The 15905-nt window shown below is 44.5% G+C and overlaps 1 protein-coding gene across 1 annotated transcript in view; it reads left to right on the top strand.

The window, feature by feature from the left end:
- The first annotated feature begins 1617 nt into the window (after nt 1–1617).
- pik3c2a (phosphatidylinositol-4-phosphate 3-kinase, catalytic subunit type 2 alpha) overlaps nt 1618–15905 on the top strand; it is a 62800-nt gene continuing 48512 nt past the window's right edge. The window contains exons 1-2 of the mRNA XM_055934743.1: nt 1618–1694; nt 11004–11092. The gene's annotated coding sequence lies outside the window, so the exon portion shown is untranslated. The remainder of the gene's footprint in view (nt 1695–11003; nt 11093–15905) is intronic.

The raw sequence follows: 15905 nt of genomic DNA, 5'->3' as shown, positions 1-15905 counted from the left end.
GTGCAAACAGAGAACACGGGACATTTTGTTTTGGCCCAGAATGTGCAAACAAATAGAGGACATTGTTGGTAAATGCGCCATATGTCTTGAACGACGCCCCTCAAACACCAAAGAGCCAATGTTACCTCACTGTATCCCAGACCGATCCTGGCAGGTCGTGGCAACCGATCTGTTTACCTGGAACAACGAGGACTACATCGTAACAGTGGACTCCTACAGCAGATACTTCGAACTCGACAAGCTTCACAGCAACACATCTGCAGCTGTGATACACAAGCTGAAAGCAGCCTTTGCCAGGCATGGCATTGTAGAGACTTTAATATCTGACAATGGGCCCTGTTACAAATCAAATGAGTTTGAATCCTTCACAAAAGCATGGGAGTTCACACATGTCACCACAAGCCCGCATTACCCTCAAAGTAATGGCCTTGCTGAAAAATCTGTGCAGATTGCTAAATCACTCATGGATAAAGCAAAAGCAGACAAGAGAGACCCCTACCTCAGTCTCCTTGAATACCGCAACACTCCAGTTGACAACATCAAATCACCAGCCCAGCTGTTGATGAGCCGCAGACTTCGCTCAATCCTTCCCAGCACCAACCAGCAGCTGCAACCTGAGGTCGTCAGCTACAAGGAAATGCATGGAAAACGTGCACAGAGACAACAACAACAAAAGCGATACTACGACAGGTCAGCTAGACCACTGCCACCACTGATCGACGGAGTCAGTTAGAATCCAAGAGCATGGCCTCTGGAAGCCAGCAGTAGTCTTCCAGCCAGCTGACACTGAACGGTCATATCACGTCCGCACCGCAGAAGGAGCGGTGTACCGCCGCAATCATCGTCACCTACTGAACACAAAAGAACAACACACTGATGAGATGAACTGTTCCCCTGAAAGAGAACGTGATGGACTAAACACACACACAGCACAACATACATCATACTTACCTGCAACACCACAAGAGATGTTGACTGACACAGAAGCATGCTCAGCATCATATCGCACAAGGTCAGGAAGAGAGGTCAAGCCCAGAGCTGTCCTAGACCTGTGAAATGTCAAAGGGTGTAGGCGGATCGCTGCCCTAAAAGAGTTCCAGACTGTAAACTTGTTATTGAAAGTTCACTTGAAATGCTTTGGTATTGTATTTGTTTGAAATGTTAAGATGTATTTCTACTGTGAAAGCTGAGTTGCTGAGAATCCCTTGTTCGAAAAGTAACAGTATGTTGGATCATTGTTTCAGAGTCTATGTTGATTCAGTTGGTGTAGTATGCAATATAAATGGTTACTTACCTTGAGTTCAAACTGCAGAGCATATTTTCAAAAGAAACGCTTAGAATATGTAAACATTTTTCTTTTGTTTTAAAAGAAGGGGGATGTAATATTCATATGTGTAAACATACTGAATTATAATTGGATGCATTTTACCGCCGATGACTCTATGTACAGTACATAGGGCAGCAGTCTCTGAGGTGCAGGGTAGATTACTGGGTGGTAGCCGTCTAGTGATGACTGTTTAACAGTCTGATGGCCTAGAGATAGAAGCTGTCTCTCGGTCCCAGCTTTGATGCACCCTGTCTCCGCCTTCTAGATGGTAGCGGGGTGAACAGGCCGTGGCTCGGGTGGCTAAAGGTCCTTGATGATCTTCTTAGCCTTCCTGTAACACCGGTGCTGTAGATGTCCTGAAGAGCAGGTAGGTTAAGGGCGGGCGGTGCAGTTCCCGTACCAGGCGGTGATACAGCCCGACAGAATACTCTTGATGGTGAATCTGTAGAAGGGTTTATCATAGTCCAAAACATGTATGCGTATGCACAGTAGTGTTCTAAAATATTGGACTGTTGGCTTTCATACTTTTCTCATTCTCAGTGCAGCTCAAGCAATTTCTCCAACTGGCAACACATTCAAATTAATAGAGAAAGCTTACTGGAGCAACACTGATTGGAAATATGCTTCTGTGCATCTCTGCTAAAATCTAGGTAAAAGATTGAAAGGAATGTGAGTCTTATTTAGTACATTTTAGTAATTGCTTGCTTTTCTAAAGTCTACCAACCTTGCCAGCAGGCATGACAGCTAAAATAGTTATACAAGCTAGCTACTCTAACTTGATTGTTAGCCTGAAATGGCTTCTTGGTAGATAGGTTCCCAATCTCTTAACCTCATAACTATCTGGGCTAGCTAGAGCCTACTTAATAAAATTGCTAGGTGGCTACTAGTAGTATTTATTACAGAGAAACAACAACAAAAGTTTTTTTTTAAATTTAACAGGACAAATCTGACAAGGTACATGCCCTTGTGCCCTCTATTGGCATGACGCCACTGTATCCAGGTGTTGTAAGGCCTGGGCAGAGGAACCCGCCCGAAGGCCTGGGCAGAGGAACAGGCACTCCTTCCATATAAAGTTGTTTTTGTCACGATTGTCATTATGAATGGACCAAGGTGCAGCGTGGTAGGCGTACATATTCTTTTAATAAATGAACACCGAACAAAAACAACAAACTACCAAACGAAACGTGAAGCTAATAATAGTGCTGACATGCAACTATCCATAGACAAGATCCCACAAAGCACAAAGGGGAAATGGTTGCCTAAATATGATCCCCAATCAGAGACAACGATAAACAGCTTCCTCTGATTGGGAACCAAAACAGGCCAACATAGACACACAAACACCTAGATGACCCACCCTAGTCACACCCCGACCCAACCAACATAGAGAATAAAAAGCTCTCTATGGTCAGGGCGTGACAGTACCCCCCCCCCCAAAGGTGCGGACTCCGACCGCAAAACCGACTCAATAGGGGAGGGTCCGGGTGGGCATCTACCATCGGGGGCGGCTCCGGTGCGAGGCGAAGTACCCACTCCGCTCGCAGATACGTCTTCCTCCATGGCGGCTCTGGTGCGGGGATCGTCGCCGGAAGCTCCGGACCATGGGTCGTCGCCGGAGGAACCGGACCGTGGGTCGTCGCCAGAGGAACCGGACCGTGGGTCGTCACCGTAAGAACTGGACCGTGGATCGTCGCCGGGGACTCCGGGCCGCGGATCGTCGCTGGGGACTCCGGGCCACGGTCCGGAGCCTCCCGTCGCAGGAGGTTCCGGACTGGGAACTGTCGCCGGAAGCTTTGGACTGGGACCTGTCGCCGGAAGCTCTGGACTGGGACCTGTCGCCAGAAGCTCTGGACTGGGAACTGTCGCCGTAAGCTCTGAACTGGGAACTGTCACCGTAAGCTCTGAACTGGGAACTGTCGCCGGAAGCTCTGGACTGGGAACTGTCGCCGGAATCTCTGGACTGTGGAGGCGCACTGGAGGCCTGATGCGTGGGACCGGTACAGGTGGCACCGGGCTGATGACACGCACCTCAGGGCGAGTACGGGATGGAGGCACAGGACGTACTGGACTGTGGAGGCGCACTGGAGGCCTGATGCGTGGGACCGGTACTGGTGGCACCGGGCTGATGACACGCACCTCAGGGCTAGTGCGGGGAGGAGGCACAGGACATACTGGACTGTGGAGGCGCACTGGAGGCCTGATGCGTGGGACTGGTACAGGTGGCACCGGGCTGATGACACACACCTCAGGGCGAGTGCGGGGAGGAGGCACAGGACGTACTGGACTGTGGAGGCCCACTGGGGATACAACGCGTAGAGCCGGCGCAGGATATCCTGGTCCGAGGAGGCGTACTGGAGACCAGGAGCGCTGAGCCGGCACAATCCGTCCTGGCTGGATGCTCATTTTTGCACGGCAAGTGCGGAGAGCTGACACCGAGCGCACAGGGCTGTGAATGCGCACTGGAGACACAGTGCGTATCACTGCATAACATGGTGCCTGAACGGTCACACGCTCCTTAAAGCGAGTGTGGGGAGTTGGCTCTGGTCTGAAACCTGGCTCTGCCAACCACCCCGTGTGCCTCCCCCCAAAAGTATTTTGGGGCTGCCTCTCGTGCTTGCGTCTTAGTTGCGAACCCCGGTGTCGTCGTTGTTCCTCCCTTGCTGCCTCCATCTGCTCCCATGGAAGGCGATCCTTTCCAGCCAGGATCTCCTCCCATGTCCAGGATGTCTGCTCCTCCTGGCCACGCTGCTTGGTCCATTTGTGGTGGGATCTTCTGTCACGATCGTCATTATGAATGGACCAAGGTGCAGCGTGGTAGGCGTACATATTCCTTTAATAAATGAACACCGAACAAAAACAACAAACTACCAAACGAAACGTGAAGCTAATAATAGTGCTGACATGCAACTATCCATAGACAAGATCCCACAAAGCACAAAGGGGAAATGGCTGCCTAAATATGATCCCCAATCAGAGACAACGATAAACAGCTGCCTCTGATTGGGAACCATAACAGGCCAACATAGACACACAAACATCTAGATGACCCACTCTAGTCACACCCCGACCCAACCAACATAGAGAATAAAAAGCTCTCTATGGTCAGGGCGTGACAGTTTTTGACTAAAATGAAAACGTATCAGTTTGTCACTTTCACGAGGTGTGAGTAATAACATGTTCAGCTACTTAAGACATTGGCTCGAATCTAGGTTGTGCCTTTAGTGGCCTGCTGGAGGTCATTTTGCAGGGCGCTGGCAGTGCACCTCCTTGCACAAAGGCGGCGGTAGCGGTCCTGCTGCTGGGTTGTTGCCCTCCTACGGCCTCCTCCACGTCTCCTGATGTACTGGCCTGTCTCCTGGTAGCGCCTGCATGCTCTGGACACTACGCTGACAGACACAGCAAACCTTTTTGCCACAGTTCGCATTGATGTGCCATCCTGGATGAACTGCACTACCTGCGCCACTTGTGTGGGTTGTAGACTCCGTCTCATGCTACCACTAGAGTGAGAGCACCGCCAGCATTCAAACGTGACCAAAACATCAGCCAGGAAGCATAGGAACTGAGAAGTGGTCTGTGGTCACCACCTGCAGAATCACTCCTGTTTTGGGGGGTGTCTTGCTAATTGCCTATAATTTCCACCTTTTGTCTATTCCATTTGCACAACAGCATGTGAAATTTATTGTCAATCAGTGTTGCTTCCTAAGTGGACAGTTTGATTTCACAGAAGTGTGATTGACTTGGAGTTACATTGTGTTGTTTAAGTGTTCCCTTTATTTTTTTGAGCAGTGTATATGACTGAAACAGGAACCAAATTTGTTGCGATTCATGTATATAGTGAATATATATACAAATTAATGTGACATTTGAGGCTCTGTCTCTCATTTTTCCTTGAAATGCACAAATTCCTCTACTCTGACAATTAATCGACAGATAAAAGGGTAAACTGAGTTTGTTTATAGTAATCTCTCCTCATTCAGGCTTCTTCTTCTTCTTTGGACTTTATATGGCAGTTGGCAACCAACTTGAAGGTTCATTACCACAACCAACTGGACTGGAGTGTGGACCTCAGTTCATCTTTCAATCACCCACGTGGGTATATGCTCCTTAAAACCAATGAGGAGATGGGTGAGGCGGGACTTGCAGCTCGTCACAAATAGAACCAAGTTCTATGTTAGCGCCTGGCAACGCAGACGCTCGTTGACGCGCGTGAGCAGTGTGGGTGCAATGATTGAATAACGTATGTGTACATTTATTTTGCGACGCGAGCGGTGTGGTCAGCATGTTAGCCTTACCACTCAAACGTGCCCATATACTTCTCAAACCTTGATCTGGTCTACAGTCTGCTTCACAAGCGTTACCGGAAGTCTAGTGATGTTGGGCCTCGGTTTAGAACCGAAAGTCTAAACGGAATCCTTTGGAAGTCCGAACTTTGATGTCACTCCCACTGAAGTTGGCATTTAAACGGTTAGGGTTAAGTATGGAACACCGTTTGGACGTTCCAAGGATCTCGGATACCACTAACCGTTTAAAAACTCTTTGCCAAGATGGTGGAGTTACAGCAGAGCCAAAAGGCTTGTTTGATTGGTAAGGCGAAAGCAACCGACCGTAGACGCAATTCGATGAGTGTGGGAGGTGGATCTGCGATAGCCCGAAAGTCGGACACTGATCAGGTTTTCCAACAGCAAGGCTCAGTGCAAACTGCAGTGTTGCCATTGTTTATAAAAGTTGTTCTTTATCATGTTGAAATAACCATATCTTCAACCCGCATGTCATACACTCCCTCACAAACTTAAAATATATGTGTGTACATTGTACAGTCAATTGGTGAAAGAGAGACTCATATCATAATCATTTGGATCCAAGATAGCGTAGCAGCAGGACGTGTGTGTTTGTCTTTGTCTTATCCCGTGTAAATAGCCAGTCTTTTTTGTATATATCTTAATCTCACTTTCTATCTACGAACTAAATATACTTTCCTGCAACCCGCCTCACCCAATGTGGTACGGATCTGCTATTTTTATTCCTTATAACCGGAACTTCCACCAGAAGCTAGCCAGCTAACTAGCTACTAGTCTTTGTTAGCCACAGCTAGCGGTCTTCACCTTTTTCTCGGTCACCAGCCAGCCTTAGCTCGGACAAAACCTGCCAGTCTGCTCTTTTGCTGCTCTTTTGAGCCTATGATCACTCGGTTACACAGCTGATGCCCCTGGACTGTTTCAATAATACAGTACCTCATTTTGTTACCTGTCGGCCCCAGCCTCGAACTCAGGTCCTGTATGTACCTAACTGACCCGCTCTGCCCATTCATCGCCATTTACCAGTTGTTGTCTTGGCTCTCCTGATCAACACCTGTAATTGCTTTATGCTTCTCTCTAATGTCAATATGCCTTGTCTACTGCTGTCTTGGCTAGTTCATATTGTTTTATTTCACTGTAGAGCCCTCAGTCCTGCTCAAAATGCCTTAGATAGCTCTTTTATCCCACCCCACACACATGCGGAGACCTCACCTGGCTTAATTGGTGCCTCCAGAGACAAAACCTCTCTCATCATCACTCAACGCCTAGGTTTACCTCCACTGTCCTCACATCTTACCATACCATTGTCTGTACATTATGCACTGAATCTTTTCTACCATGCCCAGAAATCTGCTCCTTTTATTCTCTGTCCTCAACGCACTAGACGACCAGTTATTTTAGCCTTTAGCCGTACCCTTATCCTACTCCTCCTCTGTTCCTCTGGTGATGTAGAGGTTAACCCAGGCCCTGTAGCTCCCAGTTCCACTCCTATTCCCCAGGCGCAATCATTTGTTGACTTCTGTACCCGTAAAAGCCTTTGTTTCAAGCCTCCCCCCTAAGTTTGTTTTATTCACTGCTTCAGCACACTCCGATAACCCTGATGTCCTAGCCGTGTCTGAATCCTGTCTTAGGATTGCCACCAAAAATGTGTAAATTTCCATCCCAACTACAACATTTTCCGCCGAGATAGAACTGCCAAAAGAGGCGGAGTTGCAATCTACTGCAGAGATAGCCTGCAGAGTTCTGTCATGCTATCCAGGTCTGTGCCCAAACAGTTCGAGCTTCTACTTTTAAAAATCCACCGTTCCAGAAACAAGTCTCTCACCGTTGCCGCTTGTTATAGACCCCCTCAGCCCTCAGCTGTGCCCTGGACACCATATGTGAATTAATTTCCCCCCATTTATCTTCAGAGTTTGTACAGTTAGGTGACCTAAACTGGGATATGCTTAACACCCCGGCCGTCCTACAATCTAAGCTAGATGTCCTCAATCTCACACAAATGATCAAGGAACCTATCAGGTACAACCCTAAATCTGTAAACACGGGCACCCTCATAGATGTCATCCTGACCAACCTGCCCTCTAAATACACCTCTGCTGTCTTCAATCAGGATCTCAGCAATCACTGCCTCATTGCCTGCGTCCGTAATGGGTCTGCGGTCAAACGACCACCCCTCATTACTGTGAAACGCTCCCTAAAACACTTCAGCGAGCAGGCCTTTCTAATCGACCTGGCCCGGGTATCCTGGAAGGATATTGACCTCATTCCGTCAGTAGAGGATGCCTGGTTATTCTTTAAAAGTGTTTCCTCACCATCTTAAATAAGCATGCCCATTCAAAAAATGTAGAACTAAGAACAGATTTAGCCTTTGGTTCACTTCAGACTTGACTGCCCTTGACCAGCACAAAAACATCCTGTGGGGTACTGCATTAGCATCGAATAGCTCCCGCGATATGCAACTTTTCAGGGAAGTTAGCAACCAATATACACAGTCAGTTAGGAAAGCTAAGGCTAGCTTTTTCAAACAGAAATGTGCAACCTGTAGCACAAAAAGTTTTGGGACACTGTAAAGTCCATGGAGAATAAGAGCACCTCCTCCCAGCTGCGCACTGCACTGAGGCTTGGAAACACTGTCACCACCGATAAATCTACGAAAATCGATAATTTCAATAAGCAGCTGGCCATGCTTTCTCACCTGGCTACCCCTACCCCGGTCAACAGCTCTGCACCCCCCACAGTAACTTGCCAAAGCCTCCCCCATTTCTCCTTCACCCAAATCTAGATAGCTGATGTTCTGAAAGACCTGTAAAATCTGGACCCTTACAAATCAGCTGGGCTAGACAATCTGGACCCTCTCTTTCTAAAATGATCTGAGATCCCTAAAGATTGGAAAGCTGCCGCGGTCATCCCCCTCTTCAAAGGGGGAGACACTCTAGACCCAAACTGTTACAGACCTATATGTATCCTACCCTGCCTTTCTAAAATCTTCGAAAGCCAAGTTAATAACAAACAGATCACCGACCATTTCGAATCCCACCGTACCTTCTCTGCTATGCAATCTGGTTTCCGAGCTGGTCATGGGTGCACCTCAGCCACGCTCAAGGTCTTAAATGATATCATAACCGCCATCGATAAAAGACAAGACTGTGCAGCCGTCTTCATCGACCTGGCCAAGGCTTTCGACTCTGTCAATCAACGCATTCTTATCAGCAGAATCAATAGCCTTGGTTTCTCAAATGACTGCCTCGCCTGGTTCACCAACTACTTCTCAGATAGAGTTCAGTGTGTAAAATCGGAAGGCCTGTTGTCCGGACCTCTGGCAGTCTCTATTGGGGTGCCACAGGGTTCAATTCTTGGGCCAACTGTTTTCTCTGTATACATCAATGATGTCGCTCTTGCTGCTGGTGATTCTCTGATCCACCTCTACGCAGACGACACCATTCTGTATACTTCTGGCCCTTCTTTGGACACTGTTAACAAACCTCCAGACAAGCTTCAATGCCATACAACACTCCTTCCGTGGCCTCAAACTGCTCTTAAATGCAAGTGAAACTAAATAAATGCTCTTCAACCGATCGCTGCTCGCACCTGCCCGCCCATCTAGCATCACTACTCTGCACGGTTCTGACTTAGAATATGTGGACAACTACAAATACCTAGGTGTCTGGTTAGACTGTAAACTCTCCTTCCAGACTCACATTAAGCATCTCCAATCCAAAATTAAATCTAGAATCGGCTTTCTATTTCGCAACAAAGCCTCCTTCACTGATGCTGCCAAACATACCCTCGTAAAGCTGACTATCCTATCGATCCTTGACTTCGGCGATGTCATTTACAAAATAGCCTCCAACACTCTACTCAGCAAATTGAATGTAGTCTATCACAGTGCCATCCGTTTTGTCACCAAACCCCCATATACTACCCACCACTGCAACCTGTATGCTCTCGTTGGCTGGCCCTCACTTCATATTCGTTGCCAATGACTGCCGTTGGCTGGCCCTCGCTTCATACCATGTGCTCCAGCAGGTATATTTCACTGGTCATCCCCAAAGCCAACTCTTCCTTTGGCCGCCTTTCCTTCCAGTTCTCTGCTGTCAATGACTGGAACAAATTGCAAAAATCACTGAAGCTGGAGTCTTATATCTTTCTCACTAACTTTAAGCATCAGCTGTCAGAGCAGCTTACCGATCATTCCACATGTACACAGCCCATCTGTAAATAGCCCACCCAACCCATCCCCATATTGTTTTTTTCTCCTTTGCACCCCAGTATCTCTACTTCCACATTCATCTTCTGCACATCTATCACTTCAGTGTTTAATTTCTAAATTGGAATTATTTCACCACTATGGCCTATTTATTGCCTTACCTCCCTAATCTTACTACATTTGTACACACTGTAGATAGATTTTTCTATTGTGTTATTGACTGTACGTTTGTTTATCCCATGTGTAACTCTGTGTTGTTTGTGTCGCACGGCTTTGCTTTATCTTGGCCAGGTCGCAGTTGTAAATGAGAACTTGTTCTCAACTGGCCTACCTGGTTAAATAAAGGTGAAATAAAAAAATGTAAATACAATTTTGTACATATCCACTGCATACATGCCATGCGGCAAAGTTGGTTCCTGTTTCAGTCACATTTTTGGTCACGTTCGCGTAGGTCAAACAAAAACTCCATAATGATTGGTTGACAATAGATCCTCCCACACTGTAGGTAAATGGCTGCAGGATGCAGTTTGTTAAGAGCAACTGCAGAAACCTGCAGACGACTACAGTCAAAACTTCATGATCTTTGATCACAGACAATATCCCCATAATGCAACAAACTTTTAAAAGCGATGACCATCTTTACAAAAGTGATCCGCACGAACACGTCAAAAGAGATGCTGAATTGGGAAGTGGTCCAACCAACTGTATCATTCGTCTCAGCTGTAGCCTGTATTTGAGATCCCAACGATCTCGGGTAGCACTAACCGTTTAGAAACTGTGTGCCAAGATGGCAATGCACAGCCTGTGTGTGTGAGAGATAGAGAGATATATTTTATTGAGGTGACACAACTATTCCTAGTTATGTTATTTGAATAACCTACATGGCATTCTGTTTGTTATTTTCTCATAGCTCTCAAGCTATCAATAAAAAAAAAAGACTAAAAATGGATCATACAAAATAAAATTGCTATTCATATTGTTTGGGAACCTGACGACAGTGACACAAATATCATGCATCAATAAATACAAATATATGCAGAGATGTAGATAACTTCATTTACATTGTCCAGAGATTTTTCCTGCATTATTATTTTAGTGTATTTTATGCCACATGGTGACGCTGTTTCATCATTTTAAATTATTTTGGTGAAATGTGATCGAACTACTTCAACAGGAACTGACGTTTATCTGCGCGAGCGGGTGGATGGATGGAAAACAATTGCAGCTGCAGGAAAATGATTACAAACATCGTACCGCTCAAAGGTGAGAAATTATATTTATTTACCGAAAATATATGTATTTAAAAGTTAAAATACCGAGAGCTATTGGCAGATATCCGTAAGGTATTCGAGCCTTGCTCGTACTCAAAATCCTGCGTTTCTTCCTTCTTGTGTTTCACTTTGTTGGCAGGTCACTGAGTGCTTTAAATGATAGAACCAGTGATGCGCAAAGTTCTGTTCATCGAACATAAACATTTGACGCCTCGAGCACATTATTCCAATACAAATGGCACGTAGTTATGCCACGCGTGTCCACATTCATTCGACTTTGAAATATATAGATATATTTGAACTTATCCACTGAAGCCGAACTATGTTGACAACACTTTTATTCACTAATCAGTTCTAGCTAAGTTAGTTATTCAACTTTCCCAAAAATTATCTGACGAGTCTTCATTTTACATGTGTGTACAACAAAGTCAAAGCAGGGAAATTATTTGTGGTAGAGGAATTCAATTGAGAGCTAGTAGGCTTCAAAGTGAATTCAGCTCGAGTCCGGTGTGCCTTATTTTTTTAAACACTGGTGGTATACACTTACCCCAATGTAGGCCCCTATGTGGATAGTTGAGATAAATATGTGATCTGTAGCCCAGACTGTCGGAGAATGAATTTGTGCCAACGGAATGAAGTGTCGATGTTTGTCTCAATCAAGTCGCAAATCCAAAGCCCTTTCAACATCAAATTAGAAGTTGCTGAAGTTATTTTGCACATTCCCCAGTGAACATATAACTTAAACTTCTCACAGTCTGTAGTGTTGTTCTTTGCTATTGCCGACTGCCTGTTGCATCCTGCTTAGTTGTTATCATGGCTGCTGCTGATCAGGGGGTGAGCTTCCCAAAAACACGAAGATACTTTTTAGAATTACGATCATCGTTCCTCCATTGCCTATCAATTATTTTAGTGCCAAAGATTATCTTTGTTTTTGGGGAAACTTACTTCAGTATAGTTTGTAGTGTACTACAGAAAGACTCCTTTGAGTGGTCGATATCTATTTGCCCACTCCCAGAGGGAAAGGCTGGATCTGTGTCTGTGAGAGATTTTGCAACTGTTAACCATGAGCATGGAAGTGCATTTACCGGTATTGTATTGAGGTTATGACCTGACATTTGTAATGGGGAGTTAGCCTATCATCAATTGCCACTTTGTTTCCTATTTTTACTTCAAATTGCATTTACATGGACAAAGGTTGACATAGTTGTGTTTAGGTTATTGGGGCTCTACTGTCAAGCATGGACACTATGACGTCTTGCCAGTTTCTTTTTATAGGCTAGATGTTAATAATATAGCAGACACCTTTATCCAAAGTGTGTGGGTGGCCCCTGGAATCAAACCCACAATCCTGACATTTCAAGCACCATGGTCTACCGACTGAGCCATATGTTCTGTACAAGCTTTCTGTTCGACCCAAAGCAGCAGGAAGATCAGCATTTGAGATTTGTCCCAGTCATTGGCCATCATTGTACAAACTGAATCTATAAAAGCTATAAGCATGACTTGGTTACTTAGTCCTGTCTTAAAGATGTTATTTTGTACCTTGATCCGCTGCCCGGTATGTCTGCTTCAGATTGGTAGTGGCGGCCTGCTACTTGCATTTTTATTAGGCAATTTGTAAAGAGACCATTCTACTCAATCCAGTGAACAAATTATCTCTGAAAGTTCCAAACTGACCCCTGCATCCTTAAATTATTCCAGTCAAGCAGACATTTCCACTGGAGAAGAATGGTAGTAGCTAGCTCCCAGTATCGCCTGTCTTTTTAGCCCAAACTACTTTGAGGGGAAACTAACAATGTTCTCAGATCCGTTTAGAAGTCGTTAGGGGAATTTGTCCAAAAATTGTTTACAGCACCATGGAGAGATATATATATATATATATATATATATATATATATATATATATATATATATATATATATATATATATATATATTTTTACTTTGAGCTATTCCTATTCATTTTCTCCAACTTTTTAATCTTTTTACCAATTGCCTTTTAAGGGCTTCTAAAACATGATGGCATCTCAGGTCAGGACCCTTTGTTCTGGGGATTAGGTTTAGTGGCTTAAGGTTTAGCCTGTCTTCCTGTAGCCACTCATAGTAATATGTAGGCTAAATTTAAGAGACATTTGGGTACATTAAGTTTTGAACTCTATTGGTGAGTCATGTCCACACATTTCTATGGCATAGGCCTACATTCTCTCTTTCTTCTTCAATGACCCTTCATTTGAATGGGATGAGTAGTTCAAAGATTCAAGATGAAAAATGTATATAGGCCTGATTCCTCACTATATGTAGCCTAGCCTATAACATTTACAGATACCATTGTCCACTGCATCTACTCAGAGTAGGGTTTAAGCTACTGTTTGAAGGGAAGACTGAGGTCAAAACTTGACACGCTGCAAATTTGAGGCAGGGTTACATGATGATGAAGAATCCAAAAAATGAATCCAGTACCACCACAGTCTGCCTACCTGTTTCCTTTACCCAGATCAAACTCAGTTGACGTCTGTCTGGCAGAATGTGGCTTCACTAAGCTGCTAGACAAATGTTTGAGCGCTGCTGCCGTTGGTTTTCCACCACCGGAATCTCTGCCCAGGCTCTGATATTAGCACAGCTGATAAGACACCCTTGGGCCATAGAGTACACAATGCTACAGAGAGAGAGTGAGAGACCCGCCTGGCTGCCTTACATGCCAAATTCCTCACACACATTAGTGCTAGGCTAGCTAGAGAGAGCCCGGGCTCAGCTAGCCTTCACCACAATGGGAGGTGGGAGGGAAACTCAGGAGAGGCCTGTGTCGCCTGATAGAAAGTATCTGACTGAGGGACTGGGTAGTGATATGAGTTTGTTTATTTCGTTTTAGATCTGTCGTTTGAGGAACTCGATAAATGCACACACATGTTGCCGGTTTCTGACAACACATAGTCCTGAAGATGTTCTACACCCACCCACCTGCACCATATTGCTTGGGGCGGCAGGGTAGCCTAGTGGTTAGAGCGTTGGACTAGTAACCGAAAGGTTGCAAGTTCAAATCCCCGAGCTGACAAGGTACAAATCTGTCGTTCTGCCCCTGAACAGGCAGTTAACTGTTCCTAGCCCGTCATTGTAAATAAGAATTTGTTCTTAACTGACTTGCCTAGTTAAATAAAGGTAAAATAAAATAAAATTGCTGAGATCTTTTACAGAAGAGAGCAAACTGTATTTTAAAGAGCTTTTGTATATAAGAAATAGGCTATATCCAATATTTTAAGAAAGTCTTTAGAATTTTTTTTAAGGCACTGGTGTCATGGTAATACAATTTAGCCTGTGTCAGTGAAGTTTCTCATACGACATAATTTCATTAACTACATACCCATATCATTATGTTTGTTTGATCATAAACTGTGATGTCAGTTTTCACAAGAAACAATGCCACTAATGACAAGGCCATTCCTTGCTGCTGTATGAGACAGACAATAATTTTCAATGAAAATGGCATGCAGTTGATGTGTGTTGGCCTACAGTGTGAACTGATTCTCGACTCATAACACACAGGCAAAATAAGTAGGACAAACGCAATACGCATAACAGTCAACCAATACATAGATCTGTATTGTAGCTACAGCCAGTCAAATCAATAAGGAGGAGGTTCTTATTTCGAAACACATTGTTCTGTTTTGTACAACCCATGTTACAGTCCTTGTGCTAGCCAGGCACACTAAACTTTAACAGGCCTTTTATGGACTCCCCTTTACCCTGACTGTGCATAATTTTGTAAGTGGGGTTGTCATGGATTTCTGAGGCAGCATGACTCAAGTAGATTTAAATTATTTTCCCTTTCCTCCCTGCTGTCGCTGGTCATTTCCATGTACAAGGACCCATTAGCAGAAACATGTGATATTTATAGGAGCATATCAAATTTGGTGTCAAATGAATGCCAATAGTGTATATTTTTGAGAAATAAAGGCATGATATGTTTTTCAACCATTTCCCACCCTAAAAATGTGTAATAAGCAAAGGCTTTGATTTCTGGTCACACAGATAGTCTTAAGAAAAAAAAAGTCTTAAAAGGTATTAGAAATACACCAAAACACAATAATGTTGAAGTGAAGGCGCCTGCCAACTAATTTCAACAGCAAAGATACAGGTGTCCTTTCTACCTCATTTGCAGGAGAGAAAGGAAACCACTCATGGATTTCACCATGAGGACAATGGTGACTTTAAACCAGTTACAGAGTTTAATGACTGTGATAGGAGAAAACTGAGGATGGATCAACAACATTGTGGTTCCTCCACAATACTAACCTAATTGACAGAGTGAAAAGAAGGAAGCCTGAGAAGAAGAAAAAATATTCCAAAACATGCATCCTGTTTGCAGCAAGGCACCAAAAAAAATCCAACACATCACTGAGTACCACGCTTCATATTTTCAATCATGGTGGTGGCTGCATCATGTTATGGGTGCGCTTGTCATTGGCAAGGACTAGGTGTAAAAAATAACTTAAGGATAAAAAAATAAACGTCTGCTTTCCAACAGAGATTGGGAGACAGTCACTTTTCAGCAGGACAATAACCTAAAACACAAGGCCAAATATACACTGGAGCTGCTGACCAAGATGACATTGAATGTTCCTGAGTGGCCGAGTTAGACTTTCAAGATGATTTAAGTAAGAATTCTATGGCAAGACTTGAAAACGCAAAATGGTTAGGCCTATATCGGTTATCGCGATATTTAGAGTAGCATATCGTAGAAAAGGTCTCCCCATATATCACCCAACCCTATTAGTTATAGTATTTTTGCTGCTAACAATTTTGTTTATG

The sequence above is a fragment of the Salvelinus fontinalis genome, chromosome 9 (assembly GCF_029448725.1).
Source record: "Salvelinus fontinalis isolate EN_2023a chromosome 9, ASM2944872v1, whole genome shotgun sequence".
Classification (NCBI taxonomy): domain Eukaryota; kingdom Metazoa; phylum Chordata; class Actinopteri; order Salmoniformes; family Salmonidae; genus Salvelinus; species Salvelinus fontinalis.
This window is presented reverse-complemented; position numbering and strand designations above follow the sequence as displayed.